At 36.5% G+C, this 18,709-nt stretch overlaps 1 pseudogene; it reads right to left on the bottom strand.

The window, feature by feature from the left end:
- The window catches only part of LOC125149872 (proteasome subunit alpha type-7-like), a 40,855-nt pseudogene extending 23,055 nt beyond the window's left edge, over positions 1-17,800 (bottom strand).
- Between the last annotated feature and the right edge of the window lie 909 nt (positions 17,801-18,709).

The following is an 18,709-nucleotide window of genomic DNA, read 5'->3' as shown; positions in this document are numbered from 1 at the left end:
CATCTGAACATCAGGTACACTACACTCTGAGAAAGTCATTAGTGCATCATCATAGACAAACTCAAAAATATCAAAAACAAAATGAGAATCTTGAAAGCAGCAAGAGAAAGTGTCATAAATAAGGGAATCTCAACTCAGCACAGTGAACAGTTGACTCTTTATCACAACCACAAATGTCAAAAAGCAGTAGGATAACATATTCAAATTGCTGAAAAACTAGAGGTGAAGAATTGTATATCCAGCAAACTTCCATTAAATATAATGGAATCTTGCAGGATACAAGAGCAATATACAAAATAACAGATGTATTTATTTATATTCCATCTGAAAATAATTGCATTTACAATATTTTAAAATCTACTTAGACATACATTTAGCAAAATGTGCAATATTTTGTACACTGAAAACTACTAAACATTAAAGAAATTCAAGATCTAAATAAATGGAATTATATCCCATGTTCATGGAGTGGAAACATTAATATTGTTAAGATGACAACATTCCCCAAATTAATGTATAGATTCAATGCAATCCCTTTCAAAATTATGGTGAACTTATTTGCACAAATTGATGGTTGATCAAAAAAGACATGACAAGAATAGGGATAAAATACTAATGATAACCAACAACAACAAAAACATATAACATGGCTAAATATGAATCTCCTTAAAGTTTCATGTCGTGGTCAGAGATCCTATAAATTTCCACACTAAGACTGATGACTGGAATTAATCAAAGAGCATATAACATATCAAGGATGAGGATAAATATATGTGTACATAGGGTTTTTCATTAAATAATATTTCATGGTATCTCCTCTAAAAATGTACCTCTATACAAGTATGTCTTGCCTGTCATTGTGGATTTTGACAATTTAAGGTATTGAAAGTTTTATATAGAAATCTCTATGTCTTAAAACCTTTACTGTTGTCACTTTAGTCTTACATTGAAGGTACACACACATAGAGGGGATCAAGAAAATACTATGTGGGATGTGTCCTAGAGTCAAATGCATTCGAAGAAGGGTGATACCATTAATGATTTCTGTGATTTTCAAAGGACTGCATACTAATTATATATAATGCAACCATATAGTATTAAGTAGTTTTATTCTAGCGTATAAAGAATAGATTAATGAATTATTCACATACTTTAGGTATGCTATATTTATGTTACAAATAGCACACTTAGTTTTTTGAATAATAATTTACATCAGCTACCCACCCACTCCCAACACACACAAGACAACACTATGTTTGAAAAAAAAAAAAATCACTGAAGTCCATTTAGAATTGAATGATTCCACATCTTTACAAAAAGTACTATCTGGAAAAAATCTTCAATATAATTTGAAAAGATAAGATTTTTCAAAATGTTTGCTCCTCAATATTACATTTTATGCCTTTAGCAGTTATCAGATTACTAACGGAAAAACCATAATCTAGGCTTTTGAGGCATCAAACTTCCTAATGATTTACTTTAAAGGTATTGAGTTTACTGAATTATTATGAAATTACTCCACATGGGGAGCTGTGGATGAGCTCTGTGCTCCATTTCTAGTTTGATGACTTCTTCTATACTTAATGTTTTAGGCTACAACTGCCAAGGTTAAAGCCCTAAAGGAGTGTAATTTTCTTTTTTTCGGTGATAGGGGTCCGGCTCTGGCATGAAATAAAAGAAAGCTGTGGCTTTAGTGACGAAAATGAATTTTCACACAAAATAACCTGGCTTGAAAAGAAACTTGTTCAAGTTTGTGAAAGCTGTTTAAATGTTGAAAATAAATTTACATGGCTGAGTAATTAAAGCCATGCCATATTAACATGATATGGGCATTTTAAATTTTGCAAATACTGTTCACCCTAACTTTGTAATTATCATTCACCCAAAAGTGCTACTCTGAGAAGTAATGCAATGAGTTTTGGCAATAGAAATGTGAGAGTTTTGTCTTTCTTTTTCTGGTGTAGACTGGTGCTGGAAAACTGCCCTCTCTCTGGTTACCAGATAAACAGAATATAGAACTAAAATTTTATCTCTATTCAGTCCCCTGCAGTATTAGCATCAATTTAGGGATTCTGTTAAGTAAGACCTTGATAATATTGCACTGTGGCAAGAGATAATCGCTTGTATTAATTTGGTGAATACTTTTTTTTTTACATTTACACAGATCAGTGGGAAAAAACACATTTTTCACAGATTTACTTATTCACAGATCTCAAATCCCTCATATAAAATATTTAATTTTGAACATGGGACATATCTGTGTGCTTTTCAAAGAATGAGTTTCAGTAACACTTGGAATGAAGGAAAAGCATGCTGTACAATCCAACGTAGTTGTAGAATGCTGACACACAGAACAAGTGATAAACTAAATGGGTTTTAATACTTTTGTTTTGCTAAATTACATATCTGAAGTCTCTTCTTACATATTCCAAAATGGTGATTAGAAAGAAAGTTTGTTCTGAGTAAACAACTGGGAAATAAAAATGAGAGATGAAGTTTTAGATAAACGAAGAGGCTTCCACAAGTCGTCTTTTTTTAATTAATTTTTTTTTTCAACGTTTATTTATTTTTGGGACAGAGAGAGACAGAGCATGAACGGGGGAGGGGCAGAGAGAGAGGGAGACACAGAATCGGAAACAGGCTCCAGGCTCTGAGCCATCAGCCCAGAGCCTGACGCGGGTCTCGAACTCACGGACTGCGAGATCGTGACCTGGCTGAAGTCGGACGCTTAACCGACTGCGCCACCCAGGCGCCCCTCCACAAGTCTTCTTAATAGTTTGATAGTAATACTCACTTCCCTATATAATAAGAGCATAGCACACTGGCACTTTCATAATTTGACTTCTTCCCACCAATCCTGCCTCATCCTTGTCATGCTCTCTTCCACCTTTGTTGACCCAGCTCCAACCATGCAGAATAATTTGTCATTCCTCATGCTTCTATGAATTTATTGATGCTATTTTTTTCCCTCTGCCTCAGAAGATGCTTCTTGATCCCATCTCACTGGAGAAGGTCTATTCTTCAAGATTCTGTGAAATTTCACTTTTTTGAAGAATATTTCCACTCTTAAAGGCAGAGCAAAGCTTTCCCTCTGATAATTCCAGACCACCCTATACAGTACTCTAATAAAAGTTTGCACAGTGTATTATATTTTTTTAATACCTACAATTCAGTTTAGAGCCTTGAAAAGCAGGAACCATATTGTTTTTAGTTACGAATGCTCTGAACAATTTTTAGCACTTAACAAGTTCCCAGTAAAGTTTGTAGAATTAAAATAATAGCACATAAGCAAGCATTGTTTTTAAGCATGCCCTTTTAAATAACACATGTAAGTCCAGAATCAAAGGTGGCTATCCAGAATTACAAGGCAAGAATGGAAAAACTTGAGTTTTCCATTGTACAGATATAAGGACGAGATGAGAAATGATGGTTTCCTCATCTTTTGGAGAAATTGAATCTCCATTTCTTGCGAGTGCTTATGTTCTTGTTCTTCTTCCTCATTCGTTTCTACTTTTTTCCATTCTTTCTCCTTAGTGCTGTCTGATACCAACCCCTCCCTTGTCAGGTACACACATCATTACTCCATGGGAAATACTGGCCATAAGGAAGAAAAGTGTGATCAATTCAGGTTTTCCCTTGCCATTTATTTTTAACTCCGATGCTTTTAAATGACTGTTTCCTTTCCTTCTTGTTTCCTTCTGTTTCCTTCCTCATATGTCTCTTTCATGTGTTCTTCATACCTTTAAAATAGCCTAGACAGAATAAGGCTAAATTTTAAATTTTTAACACACTATTTTAGGTTAAAATATTGTCAGAATTATTAAAATATGCATCATGTGGCTACAGAAGGTGTTGGGGAAAATCTATATATAAATAAAATACAATATGCTGATGATTTTGCTACAATGTGAAATAAAAAAAAAGAGAAATCTATTTTCAGATTCTGTGTGCAAGAATATACACATTTTGTCTGGAAGAAAATAAAAATTCTGTATATTCACTTCACACAATGTCTGTGTAGAATATTTCCTTTCATGTGGTGTCGATTCTTATAAAGTTATTAGCAACATGTTTTTAAATGGTTACTATGTGCCATGTTCTACCTTATATGATTTGCTAGGTTGGATTTGCAGATGTCAAGATGTGATTAAAGGTAACACATTTAGTGTGGGAAATGTGTGAGAAGCATACAGAGTTAGGGCAAGGAGCAGATAAAGATTTTATTTTCCTGATTGCTGTATGGATCAGACAGTATGAAGGAGAGGGGAAAGGAGGAAGCTTCGGTATGAAGTAAGGCCTGCAGCCCAGGTCTAAGAAGGTTTAGGCAGGCCCATTGGAGTCTTCTTGCCATAGTCTCCAGTAAAGGAGTCTTGTTCCTCTCAGGAGTGAGGTTACTTTGGCTTCAACACCCACAGTTCTTTTATTTTATTCTTTTTATATTTAAGTTTCTAATTTGAGTATAGTTGATCCACACTGTTGCATTAGTTTCAGGTGTAGAAAGGAGTGATTGGACAAGTTTATAAGCGATGCTATGCTCACCACAAGTGTAGTCACCATCTGTCTCCATGTGACTATATTTCTTATAGCTGTTCTTCTAAAAAAATTTTTTTATGTTTATTCATTTTTGAAAGACAGAGAGAGACAGAGCACAAGCAGGGGTGGGGTGAAGAGAGAGGGGGACACAGAATCCGAAGCAGGCTCCAGGCTCCAAGCTGTCAGCACAGAGCCTGATGTGGGACTCAAATTCACAAACCATGAGTCCGTGACCTGAGCCAAAGTCCCGACTGAGCCACCCAGGCACCCATCTTATAGCTGTTCTTAAACATTGTCTGGAGCAACTCTTAGGTAGCATGGCCTCACACAGACACCATGTGCATTTAGAGGAGCAGCAGGCAGGGGCCTTTGGTCAATTATTCTCCTTGCAGAGCAGAACTGTCTTTTATTTCCCAGAATAACAGCTTTCTGACGTAGGAAGCACTGCAATCTTCATTTTACAAAAAACGAAACGGAAGCTCAGAGAGGCTAAGTGATTTTCCCCTAGTTTCACAGATAAGTAAGTGGAAGTGGTGGGATTCACATTCCTCTCACCTTTGAGTCAGAACTCTTTGCACCTCCTTTCAAATTGTTTGGAAGATAGTAACAGAAATGGCATCAGCATCATTACACTGAACCCCAAATTTTGGTACTAAATTATAGTCATAAAACTATATTTAGTTAAATAGTTTACATAGTTTTAGCTATAGCATCTGCAATATATCTCAGAATATTAAAATAATGGAAGTCTCAAAAGAAAAATTTGACAGCTACTGGAAAAGAATTTGGGGTTATTATTTTCTAAAGAAATGAAATGAAGCAGGTGTAGGGTTTTCTACATAATTTTTAAAAATAGACTTCTTGCTTTAGTTTCTGCCCACCTCCCTCCTTTCTAACCTTTTACAAGGATATGGTAAAGTCCCTCTAGGGGAACACTTCAGTAACATGTGGTGACTAAGAATATAGTGGAGAAAAAACATTGTTCCCACAGTTGAAAGATTGTAGCAGCATTAGGAATGTCTTTTCAGAGAGTAGCTGTCCAGTCCTCCTTAATTTGCTTCCTTAACACTCTTTAGTCCAGCCAATTACCAATTACATTGAAAAAAAAACTAATATAGCTGACTAAAATATTTAAAATAATTTTAATAATTATTTACGTGTGAATTTTTTGTATATGTGTGCATAGATATTACATTCATTATGCATTAAAACAGAGTTTGTGTAGTCGACATGAGAGTTAACTGGCAAGTGTAACCTCTTTTTAAGTAACTTCTTTGTAAGTAAATGATGTGTTGTAGAAGATAGACTAACAATAATAATGGCTAATGTGTAGTAGTTTTACCATGTTCAACACTATTTTTAAATCATTACAATTATTAATAAATTAATGCTAACTACTGCCCTATGATGTATATGGTATTTCCCCTATTTTACAGAAGGAGAAACCAAGAGGCTCAGAAACCATATCATATGCCTAGATTATAGTATGTATTAGAGTCAGGATTTGAACTCAGATATACCACCAGAGAAGAAAGGGCTTTTTGAATAATGGGAAAACACTCCCAAACAATACTCATCTCCACATATTCATTCCCACTGTTTTAACTAATTCTTTAAATCTATTCATATAGTGAAGACAAAGCAAAGGAAATTCAATTTTTCTGCAGACTGTGGGAAGCCTCCCTAGTAAAGTAGCACCTTCTGCAGTTTCTACTGCCTAGATTTTATTTTATTTTTTCCCATTAACAATTAGGAACAGAAATAACAAGGGCAGTGGAAACATACTGGCTGAACTCACGGGAGTTGAGCCAGGAAGTGTTTTCTTAAATCACTGAAGTTTAGCAAGTAGTAGACAAAGAAAATGACAGCTCCTTCAGTCAGAGCACTAGTGCTGATCCAGGAGGAGGCCTGTCCAGCATGTTTTACTGTGGAAGGCAGAAATGAGAAATGAAAGACTGACAGAAGAAAGGCAAGGACATAAGAAGTAAAAGGGGCCAGGAAATTCTCTATCTTCGTGTTCTTTCTGGGGATGGGCCATTAAAACAATGAGAAACACAATCAACATAAAAGCATAGTAATTGTGCAAAACTAAATAGAAAAAAAAAGTCACCTGTACAAATACTACAATGCAATATTTAGAACTCTTATTTAGTGAATATAGTTGAGCACTTAGTAGGTCCTGACTGCTTGGGATATATGGCTTCATCTGCTTATTTTAACAAAGCCATTTGATAATACTTTTTCCATTATGTGTTTTCTCATTCATAGATAAGGGAAATAAGGCTTAGGGAATTTATTTTATTTGGTCAAGATTAAATATCTACTCACTTATCAAATTGGAATTATAATCTTTATCCTCCAACTTGAATCTTATGGAGACTCAAGTTTCCACTGGGCTAAATTTTCTCAGAAACTTAAATACAGTGAAGTTTCCAACAGATAAGAACTAGTTCAGTATTCTCTTTTTATTAGATAGATACTGATTCAGTGGAGCCTTATCTAATTTACACCTTGAGTTTGTGTGACCAGCTGCAGTTCTCAGATGAACAATTTTCATGACCTAAGCCCACTTATATGAGGAACTTTCCATGGAAACTTTAGCTCTGAGTTTGGAAAGTGATGCCCTCCTGAAATATTCTGTACAAATTGTTTGCTGCTTGTTGCCTTGGGCTGTCAGAATAATTTACAACCCATGTGACACCTGTACTCTTTATTTTACTGGTAATTTTTTCTAATTTATCATAGTGTCATTCCTGAAACTTGTCTAGCTTCTTTTGAGACAAGCATAAAAGGAACAAACCAATGATATTTTTATTTAAAACTGAGACAATCAACTTGGTCTGGAACAAAAGGGGCTAAATAAATCTATAAGGTGCAGGGAATATAATCTCAAGGATAAAATCAAAAGTCTCTTTGGGGATGACATCATGTTCAAACTATTACATTGTGATGATGGGAAAGCACTTGTTCCTAGGAGTCTTAAGTATTTTCAGTTGTCTCTCCAGTGCTACAATACAATATTAAGGTCCTGTAGGTCGGCAATTAATATAATCATGTTGTTGCCTCTGGCTCTGCTATTTTCAGTGTCACTCTGTCATGCATTTTCCCAGCACTCTTGGTCGGCATTTCATATCTGACAGGTTTTCAGCCGGTGCAAGACAGTGAGCACTCAGTTTGTGTGGCAGAAATGAAGTGATCTTTCTTAACTTGTTTCAAAGTACCCATCCCAGAATTTTTCTGGGTCAAATTAGTCACGTAGCAGGTTATTCCTAAAGCTAATTGATACCATGTATTTATAGAGTGACTTACCATTTTCAAAACTGACTGATATTTTTTTTTATCCTCATAGCAACTTCATAGGAGTGGCGAATGGAAGTATTATTTGCAGAATTTTTGCAGAGAAGGGAATAGAAGTGGCATAAAGTTAATTGGCAAAAAGCCACATGATTCTTAGGTGGCAATGTTATGACTTGAATCAGATGTTTTTCTTGCCTCTGTATTATAATTTCTCATAGTAGTTTTTGAGATTTATATATCATTCTGGCTGCCCTCACCAGGCTTCAGTGAACATGTAAATACCTTTGATTCATTTCTCTTTTCTCTGATAATGACTCCTATTACACTTGCTGTGTCAATGGGCTACCGTGCATCACCTCAATCCCATGACTGCATTTGTACTAATAATTCCTCACTTTTCCTTAGATTATTTTAAATGCTTAATCAAACATCCTGGCCAGGCTGGTATTTTATATATTCTTAAGAGTCGCTCTCAAGTTTTAAAATTGAAATTTGTTAAATTACTATATACTTCTGAAACTGTAAATATATTTTCACTCCCTAATTAAAGTTAATACCAATGCAGAAATTTCTAATTTAAAAAAGCAATTAACCCTGAGAATAGAAACTATAACCTAGATCATGGTTTCTCCTTTATTTAGTATATTAGAAAGCATAAAGTTTTTATTCACAAATAAAAAAACTCAATAATCTGGTTTCCAATCTGGATTAATTTCCCTTAGTGAAAGGTCTAAATTGTAACTTTTCTTTTATAGTGAAATGCAGTTTTTTTTTTCAAAATGCATTTTCAATACCCTCTTATATACTATAATTGGAATTAGACTAACAAAGCACTAGAGTTCTGAAGCTGAATAGCCTCAAAGAATAGATAAGAATGAGTTGAAATTAGCTCATCAATTGCTTGTATGTAAATGATTTCTGGAGTGTTTGGACACCTGAAAACAGGTCGTTACATTCTTTTCAGTTATTTCGATATTCTCTGGGCAAGTATTAATTTTCCTTTCAACTCCTTCATTATAGATAAGTAAAAGCTCAGGACATTTTATGACAATTTAGTAAATGCCCTAAATGAATTACTATGAAGTGTGAATTAGTGAAATTCAAATTAACGAAAGTTTTCCATTGTAACTAAAGATACATATCTGCCTAGCTTTACCTTCCCCATCTGAATTTACAGCATTAGGTTTTAGGACTTTGTGGTTTCATTACAATACCTTTGCAGACATTATCCAAATTACACACACATACACACACACACACAAACACACCCACATATATACACACACACACACACACACTGCTTATACAATTAATACCCCTGTAACCATGTAAACATAATAATATGATTTCCAGAAGGGCTTACAAAATTTAGAAAGGTATTTCTAACAATATGATCATTTAGGGGTAATATGACATAGTGGGCCAAGCACAGTCTTTGATTCAAGTGATCTAGGTTTAAGTCCCAAGTTATCCCTTGGACTATTCACTCAATCTCTTTGAGCCTGTGTGCTTTCATCTGGAAAACTTTAGTTCCAATATATGCACAAGCAATGCAATATTAAAACCAATGTTTAAACTTTGATGACTGGCTAAAAACATAAATTTAAAACACTTTGAAACTGTAAATTCCCACACAGCATCACTCTATTGGGGGCTTTTAGCTTGCTTATGAACCATAGGCTTCAAGAAAGTCCTTCAAATAGTCTAGCTCCATTGGAAGACAGCACCCCCAATACACAGCAACAAACTAGATCAGAAAGAAGCCCTGCATATCCAGTTGGCTTCTTTCCTGGTGGCAGCTGAGTGACAGGGAGCCATAAACTAAGATCTGTGAACTTTGGCTTCCTCAACTATAAAATGAGGACAATCATACTAAGCTCACATGCTAATGATTCAAAATGAAATGTGTTGTGTTTGCTAAACTGCTAGTAAATCTCTAAATTTCTATACAGGCCAAAGCTATTGTAATGATTGTCTTTTCACTTTGTTTTGGTTAAATCAGATTCTTCAGTGGCTAAGGGACTTGAGCTCTCTGTCTTTGGAAACCATGATTTTATTCACTTCTGTAAACTGGTCCACGCCTCTGGGGAAAAGGAAGCTAAGGGAAATTACCTCAGGTTTAAGGAAGCACGGACTCAGTCCAGGTGGAGTAAAAGCTACACAGAAAAGCACGGCTGCAGAGACGTAACCATCACTGGTGAAGAGAAGAGGAGTTCATTATATTAGGACTGGCACATTTGACTGCCTGGCGGGTTTCTCCTGATGGGGCTCTGACAGTGTTTAACATACGAATGTGGGCACATGATGAAGTGTGGTATGCAAACTGGACATTCTGTCACAGAAGTTTAAATCTTACAGTCCCTGGTAAGCGTTCCCTCACCCTTCTTTTTCCTTTTTATTTATTTTTGCTTCACTTTCTATTGTGAAATATAAAAATGTAAGGAAACTGGCCTAAACATAAATGTCACGCTAAGTAAATTATTAAAAAAAAGAACACCCATGTAAACCATCATATAAGTGAAAAATAAAATGTAGCCAGCCACTCAGAAGCCCTCTTATCAGTCAGCATTCTCCAGAGAAACTAAAGCAACACGAAATAGATACATGGAGGTAGGAATCTCCCTCTCTCTCTCTCTCCTCTCTCTCTCTCTTTTACTGCCTCACTTTGTCTCTCCTGTGTGTGTGGGTGTGTGTGTACCTGTGCGCACACATGTGTGTGTACTCCTTCCTCTGCGTTTGTACATATGCACATATGCACACAGACAGAGAGGAACAGTGAGAGAGAGGGAGGGAGGAAGATTGAAATTGAGATTTTAGTAATTGGTTCATGCAACTGTAAGAGTCATCAAGTTTGAATATTGTGGGGTTGGCCAACAGGGTGAAAATTCTGGTAAGAGTTGATGGCGCAAACTTCAGTCCAAAATGCGTACGGCAGGCTAAAATTCTGAAAACTCAGATAGGATTTCTATGTTATAATGTCAAGGCAGAAATCTTTCTTCTCCAGGAAGCCTCAGTTTTGTTTTTAAGGCCTTCAACTGGTTGATATCCACTCTCATTACAGAAGGTAATCTGCTTTACTTAAAGTCACCTGATTGTTGGGGCGCCTGGGTGGCGCAGTTGGTTAATCGTCCGACTTCAGCCAGGTCACCATCTCGCGGTCCGGGAGTTCGAGCCCCGCGTCAGGCTCTGGGCTGATGGCGCCGAACCTGGAGCCTGTTTCCGATTCTGTGTCTCCCTCTCTCTCTGCCCCTCCCCCGTTCATGCTTGGTCTCTCTCTGTCCCCAAAATAAATAAACTTTGGAAAAAAAAATTAAAAAAAAAAAAGTCACCTGATTGTAAATATTGATCACATCTACAAAATATCATTACAACAACATTTGGAGTAGTGTTTGACCAAACAACTGGGCACCTTAGCTCAGTCAAGTTGACGCATAAAATTAGACATCAAACATAATCCTCCTTATAAATAACAAATCCTTCCCTCCCTGTTCAAAGAAATCACTGTGCTGGCATTTCTTCCTCAGTTCAAGAAAAAATGGCTTGCTTTCCTTTGTTATAGTTTTACTATCTAAGTACAAACCTTTAAACACTATGATTTAATTTTTTTTTTTCAACGTTTATTTATTTTTGGGACAGAGAAAGACAGAGCATGAACGGGGGAGGGGCAGAGAGAGAGGGAGACACAGAATCGGAAACAGGCTCCAGGCTCTGAGCCATCAGCCCAGAGCCTGACGCGGGGCCGAACTCACGGAGCCCGAGATCGTGACCTGGCTGAAGTCGGACGCTTAACCGACTGCGCCACCCAGGCGCCCCATAAACACTATGATTTAGGTGCAACTGTTTTTGAATTGAATGTGAACGGCATAGTACAGAATGTTTTCAATGTATCTGCTTTTTCATTTTGTTTTGGTTTTTAACAAATATGGGTGTTTATTGCAGGACATTTGTACAGTAGATAAATGGAAAGGAAATGCCTACCTGTCATTTTGAGAATACCCACGATCTGAATTTTAAAAACACCAGGAATAAGATTTTGTCATTATGATGCTTTCTTTGTATTCCTTCGTTTTCTTCCCTTTTTTCAATTTCAGCAACATATTTCTCAATTTCCTCAGGATTTAAAATTTTGAGGGGTTGATCTCCTCTCAGGACAGCCAGTTCAATGTTTTTGCCGCCAGACAGAACCAGTTCTAGGAGAACCTTGATAACCAGCTTAAAGGTCAGCTCCTCTGTCTCTATGGCTTTGTGGGTGTAATTCTTGTGGAAATCCTCTCACCTATGGCACCCCAGCCTATAGCAGTGACTTTCCAGGCGCAGTACGTCCCTCGAAGGGTCAGTCTGATAGAGTCTGGGGATGCCAAGTCAAAACTCACAATCAGGGCAGAGATACCAAAGAGCCTGCGCCCTTTGCCCTGCGCTGCCTCAGACTGGCAATGTAGCCGGCGATGTTCTCCACGGTGACCAGGTCGTCCATGCTCACTTAACGGCTCTGGCACTCTGCCCGGGCCCTGTCGATGACTGTCTTCGCATCAGAGGCGAGCCTTGAAGATGCCATGCAGACGTTGTAACCCAGGGCCCGCTGTCTCCATTGTTTGGCTTTTTTTTTTTTTTTTTTCCTAACATCGTTTGTAGGATTAATAATGGAACCAGTGCTATATCTGATTTTAAATTTATCATCTTACAATGCACTTTTTATTTGTCTTGTTTATGATTCTTTCCTTCCCCTTTCTTGCATTCTCTTGATTTGATTATTTTTACTATTCTTTCAATTTTTCCACTTAGTTTGAAAGTTATACACTCTTTTTATATGAATTGGTCATAGGTTGAAGGTTATACTATGCAAGCTTGACTGATCAAAGTTAATGCTTGTTGGATATTTTACTCCCTTCCATGCATTCATGAACATGATAGTAGTTCTAAAATGAAAACTATCTTTGGTAGGTTTCTACAGAAGCAGATCTTAAGATTAGGTTTCATCCGTTGGTAATGTATTAAAGAAGGGCTTTAGGAGAAACAGCAAAGATGTTTTGGAAATAGCAAGGAAACTGAAAGGGGAAAGTCTCACCTGGTAACTCTGGAGTTAAGTAAGCAGTGCCTCAGCTTTACTTTGACCTGTGGAAAGGACATAGGTTTTTATGCGCTAGTGACGAAGAATTTTTGGCTAAGAATTTTAGGGAATCAAGAGTGGAGGCTAACAGACATGGGGGGAAAAAGGATCTGGGGGAACAGAATGGAGGACAAACACTGTTGGTTTTATGCATCTCCTCAATTAAAATACTATCTTCCTATTTTTATTCTAATCCTTTTAAAACCTTATAGTGCATTACCATTACAGACAGTTAGCCAATGCTCACTTATATTTACATATATGACTTTTTTAAATGAAGAGGTTTTTTTTTTTTTTTTTTTTTTTTTTTTTTTTTTTTTTTTTTAGAGTAGTTCACTGCCTTCCTCATTATCAACATCTCCACCAGAATGGTACTTTTTTTTTTTTTTTTGATTGGTGAACCTACATTGACATCTCATCTAAACATCCAAAGTCCATTATGACATTATAGCTTGTTCTTGTTGTTGTACATTCTGTGGATTTGGACAAAAGTATAATGAGATATATCCTCCATTACGGTCTCAAACTGATGATTTCCACTCACCCAAAAAACCTCTGTGCTACAGAAGTTCATTACTTACGAGAGGCTATTTCTAGTTTTTCTGATCGGTTTCATTGATCTATTTGTGTATTATTTTGCCAACAGCACATTGTCATGATTACTGTAGCTTTAAGACAAGTCTTGAAGGTGGGTAGGGCCAATCTTCCAACTTTGTTCATCTCTAATATTGTGTTGAATTTTCTGGGTTTTTCCCTCAGAGTTAGTCAATATCCACAGAATAACTTGCTGGGATTTTGATGGGGACCGCATTGAATCTAGAGATCAGTTGGGAAGAACTGACATTTTGACAGTATTGAGCCTTCATATTCTTGAACATGTAGTATCTCTCCATTTATTTAGGTTTTTTTTTGCATTCATAAGAGTTTTATAGTTTTCATCGTGCATATTTTGTATACATTTTGTTAGATTTGTATCAAGTATTTGAATTTTGCAGGATGCTAATGTCCTTGCTAATGCAAGGTGTGATGTTAAAAAACAGTAGTGACCAGAGGCATCCTTGCTTTGTTCCTGATCTTAGTGAGAAAGCTTCAAGTTTCTCACCATTAGTTATGATGTTAGCTATATGCTTTTTAGATATTCTTTTTCAGTGTGAGGAAGTTCGTTGCTATTCCTACTTTACTGAGGTTTTTTATTGTGAATGGGTGTTATGTTTGGCAAATGCCTTTTCTGCATCTATTGATATGATTATGTGAGTTTTGTTTTTTAGCCTGTTGGTGTGATGAATCCATTAAAGGATTTTCAAATGTTGAACAAGCCTTACAAACTTGTCATAAATCCCACTTGGGTCATGTTGTATAATTCTTCATATACATTGTTAGATTCAATCACTGCTATTGTCTTAAGGATATTTGCATCTATTTTCAGGAGTAATATTGATTTGATTTTTTAAAATATCTTTGATTTTGGTATTAAGTTAATGCTGGCTTCATAGAATGAGTTAGGAAATAGTCCTTCTTCTTCTATCCTCTGAAAGAAATAGTAGAAAATTCGTATATTTTTTTCCCTTGAAACCTTGATAAAATTTAATACTGAACTCATTTGGGCCTAGTACTTTCTGTTTTGGAAGGTTATTAATTATTGAGTCAATATCTTTAAGATATAGGCCTATTCCAGGTGCCTGTTTCTTTTTTTTAATTTGTTGATGTTTATTTAATTTTGACAGAGAGACAGAATGTGAGTGGGGGAAGGGCAGAGAGAGAGAGGGAGACAAAACATGAAGCAGTTTCCAGGCTCTGAGCTATCAGCACAGAGCCTGATACAGGGCTCGAACTCACAACCCTGGAGATCATGACCTGAGCTGAAGACAGAAGCTTAACTGACTGAGCCACCCAGGCACTCCCCAGTTATCTATTTCTTATAAGAGTTTTGGCAGATTGTACTTTTCAAGGAATTTGTCCATTTATGTAGGTTATTACATCTGTGGATATAGAGTATTTGTGGGTATAATGTTCGTAGTATACCTTGATCATCCTCTTAATGTCCATGGGACCTGTAGTAATGGCCTTTCTTTCATTTATGATCTTAACAATTTGTGTATGTTTTTTTTCTTTGTTAGTCTGGCCAGAGGCTTGTCAATTTTATTGATCATTTCAAAGAAGTGGGTTTTAGTTTCACTGATTTTCCTCTATTGATTTCCTGTTTAAATTTCAGTGATTCTGTTGTTATTACTTATTTTCTTCTGCTTACTTTGGATTTAGCTTGCTTTTCTTTTTCTAGTTTCTTAAGGGGAATTTAGATACTGTTTTTATATCTTTTTTTTTTCTGATATATGTTTCATTGCTGTAAACTTCCCTCTAACTACTGCTTTCACTGAATCCCAAATATATTAATAAGTTGTACTTTCAATTTTCATTTTGTTCAAAATATTTTAAAATTTCTCTTTTGATTGCTTTGTTGACCCATGTCTTACTTTAGTATCATGTTATTTATTCTCCACATATTTGGGGACTTTCCGTTTTTCTGTTACTGTTTTCTAGTTAAATTCCACTGTGGTCTGAGAGCAGACATTGTATGATTCCAATTATTTTAAGTTTGTTGAAGTATGTCTTATGGCCCAGAATCTGAGTATCTTGGTGAAAGTATACTTGCTTATTTCTGTTGCTCTCCATTCCTTTTTGCATCTCCAAACTGACAACTGAGATGATTTTTCTTCTTCCTGAAGAACGTTCAAAATATTCATTTTATGACAGGTTTGCTGACGTTGGATCTTACCAGAATTTGTTTATCTAGAAATACCATTTTTTCACATCCATTCTTGAATACTATTTTTTGCTGTGTTTGAAACTTGTGGTTGGCAATTATCTCAACCTATGTATTTAAAATATTATCTTCCTGCGGTCTTGCTTCCATTCTGCTATTAGAAGTCATCTAATAGCCTAATGGTTGTTAAATGTGGCTAACTTAAATGCAATCTGTTTTTTTTTTCAATGTAGGAAATTTATTGTCAAACTGGTTTCCATACAACACCTAGTGCTCATTCCAACAGGTGCACTCCTCAATACCCTTCACCCACCCTCCCCTCCCTCCCACCTCCCATCAGTCCTCAGTTTGTTCTCAGTTTTTAAGAGTCTCTTATATTTTGGCTCTCTCTCACTCTAACCTCTTTTTTTTTCCTTCCTCTCCCCCATGGGTTTCTGTTAAGTTTCTCAGGATCCACATAAGAGTGGACATGTATGGTATCTGTCTTTCTCTGTATGGCTTATTTCACTTAGCATCACACTCTCCAGTTCCATCCACGTTGCTACAAAAGGCCATATTTCATTCTTTCTCATTGCCACATAGTACTCCATTGCATATATAAACCACAATTTCTTTATCCATTCGGCAGTTGATGGACATTTATGCTCTTTCCACAATTTGGCTATTGTTGAGAGTGCTGCTATAAACATTGGGGTACAAGTGACCCTATGCATCAGCACTCCTATATCCCTTGGGTAAATTCCTAGCAGTGCTACTGCTGGGTCATAGGGTAGGTCTATTTTTAATTTTCTGAGGAACATCCACACTGTTTTCCAGAGTGGCTGCACCAGTTTGCATTCCCACCAACAGTGCAAGAGGGTTCCCGTTTCTCCACATCCTCTCCAGCATCTATAGTCTCCTGATTTGTTCATTTTGGCCACTCTGACTGGCGTGAGGTGATACCTGAGTGTGGTTTTGATTTGTATTTCCCTCATGAAGAGCGACATTGAGCATCTTTTCATGTGCCTGTTGGCCATCCAGATGTCTTCTTTAGACATGTGTCTATTCATGTTTTCTGCCCATTTCTTCACTGGATTATTTGTTTTTCGGGTGTGGAGTTTGGTGAGCTCTTTATAGATTTTGGATACTAGCCCTTCGTGCGATATGTCATTTGCAAATATCTTCTCCCATTCCATCGGTTGCCTTTTAGTTTTGTTGATTGTTTCCCTTGCTGTGCAGAAGCTTTTTATCTTCATGAGGTCCCAATAGTTCATTTTTGCTTTTAATTCCCTTGCCTTTGGGGATGTGTCAAGTAAGAAATTGCTACAGCTGAGGTCAGAGAGGTCTTTTCCTGTTTTCTCCTCTAGGGTTTTAATGGTTTCCTGTCTCACTTTCAGGTTCTTTATCCATTTTGAGTTTATTTTTGTGAATGGTGTGAGAAACTGATCTACTTTCAACCTTCTGCATGTTGCTGTCCAGTTCTCCAGCACCATTTGTTAAAGAAACTGTCTTTTTCCATTGGATATTCTTTCCTGCTTTGTCAGAGATTAATTGGCTATACTTCTGTGGGTACAATTCTGGAGTCTCTATTCTATTCCATTGGTCTATGTGTCTATTTTTGTGCCAATACCATGCTGTCTTGATGATAACAGCTTTGGAGTAGAGGCGAAAGTTTGGCATTGTGATGCCTCCCTCTTTGGTCTTCTTCTTCCACATTACTTTGACTATTCGGGGTCTTTTGTGGTTCCATACACATTTTAGGATTGCTTGTTCTAGCTTTGAGAAGAATGCTGGTGCAATTTTGATTGGGATTGCATTGAATGTGTAGATAGCTTTGGGTAGTATTGACATTTTGACAATATTTATTCTTCCAACCCATGAGCATGCAATGTTTTTCCATTTCTATATATCTTCTTCAATTTCCTTCATAAGCTTTCTATAGTTTTCAGCATACAGATCTTTTACATCTTTGGTTAGATTTATTCCTAGGTATTTTATGCTTGGTGCATTTGTGAATGGGATCAGTTTCTTTAATTGTCTTTCTGTTGCTTCATTAGTAGTGTATAAGAATGCAACTGATTTCTGTACATTGATTTTGTATCCTGCAACTTTGCTGAATTCATATATCGGTCCTAGCACACTATCGTGGAGTCTATTGGATTTTCCATGTATAATATCATGTCATCTGTAAAAAGTGAAAGCTTAACTTCATCTTTGCCAATTTTGATGCCTTTGATTTCCTTTTGTTATCTCATTGCTGATGCTAGAACTTCCAACACTATGTTAAACAACAGCGGTGAGAGTGGGCATCCCTGTCGTGTTCCTGATCTCAGGGAAAATGCTCTCAGTTTTTCCCCATTGAGGATGATATTAGTTGTGGGCTTTTCATAAATGGCTTTTATGATATTTACGTATGTTCCTTCTATCCCGACTTTCTTAAGGGGTTTTATTAAGAAAGGATGCTGAATTTTGTCAAATGCTTTTTCTGCATTGATTGACAGGATCATATGGTTCTTATCTTTTCTTTTATTAATGTGATGTATCACTTTGATTGATTTGAGAATGTTGAATCAGCCCTGCATCCCACTTGATCATGGTGAATAATTCTTTTTATATGCTGTTTAATTCGATTTTCTAGTGTCTTATTGAGAATTTTTGCATCCATATTCATCAGGGATATTGGCCTGTAGTTCTCTTTTTTTACTGGGTCTCTGTCTGGTTTAGGAATCAAAGTAATACTGGCTTCATAGAATGAGTCTGGAAGTTTTTCTTCCCTTTCTATCTTTTGGAATAGCTTGAGAAGGATAGGTATCATCTCTGCTTTAAACGTCTGGTAGAACTCCCCTGGGAAGCCATCTGGTCCTGGACTCTTATTTCTTGGGAGATTTTTGATGACTGATTCAATTTCTTCGCTGGTTATGGGTCTGTTCAAGCTTTCTATTTCCTCCAGTTGAGTTTTGGAAGTGTGTGGATGTTTAGTAATTTGTCCAATTCTTCCAGGTTGTCCAGTTTGTTGGCATATAGTTTTTCAT

This window comes from Prionailurus viverrinus, chromosome D4, assembly GCF_022837055.1.
Source record: "Prionailurus viverrinus isolate Anna chromosome D4, UM_Priviv_1.0, whole genome shotgun sequence".
Taxonomy (NCBI): Eukaryota; Metazoa; Chordata; class Mammalia; order Carnivora; family Felidae; genus Prionailurus; species Prionailurus viverrinus.
Note: the sequence above shows the minus strand (reverse complement) of the source record. Positions and strands in the feature narration are given on the sequence as shown.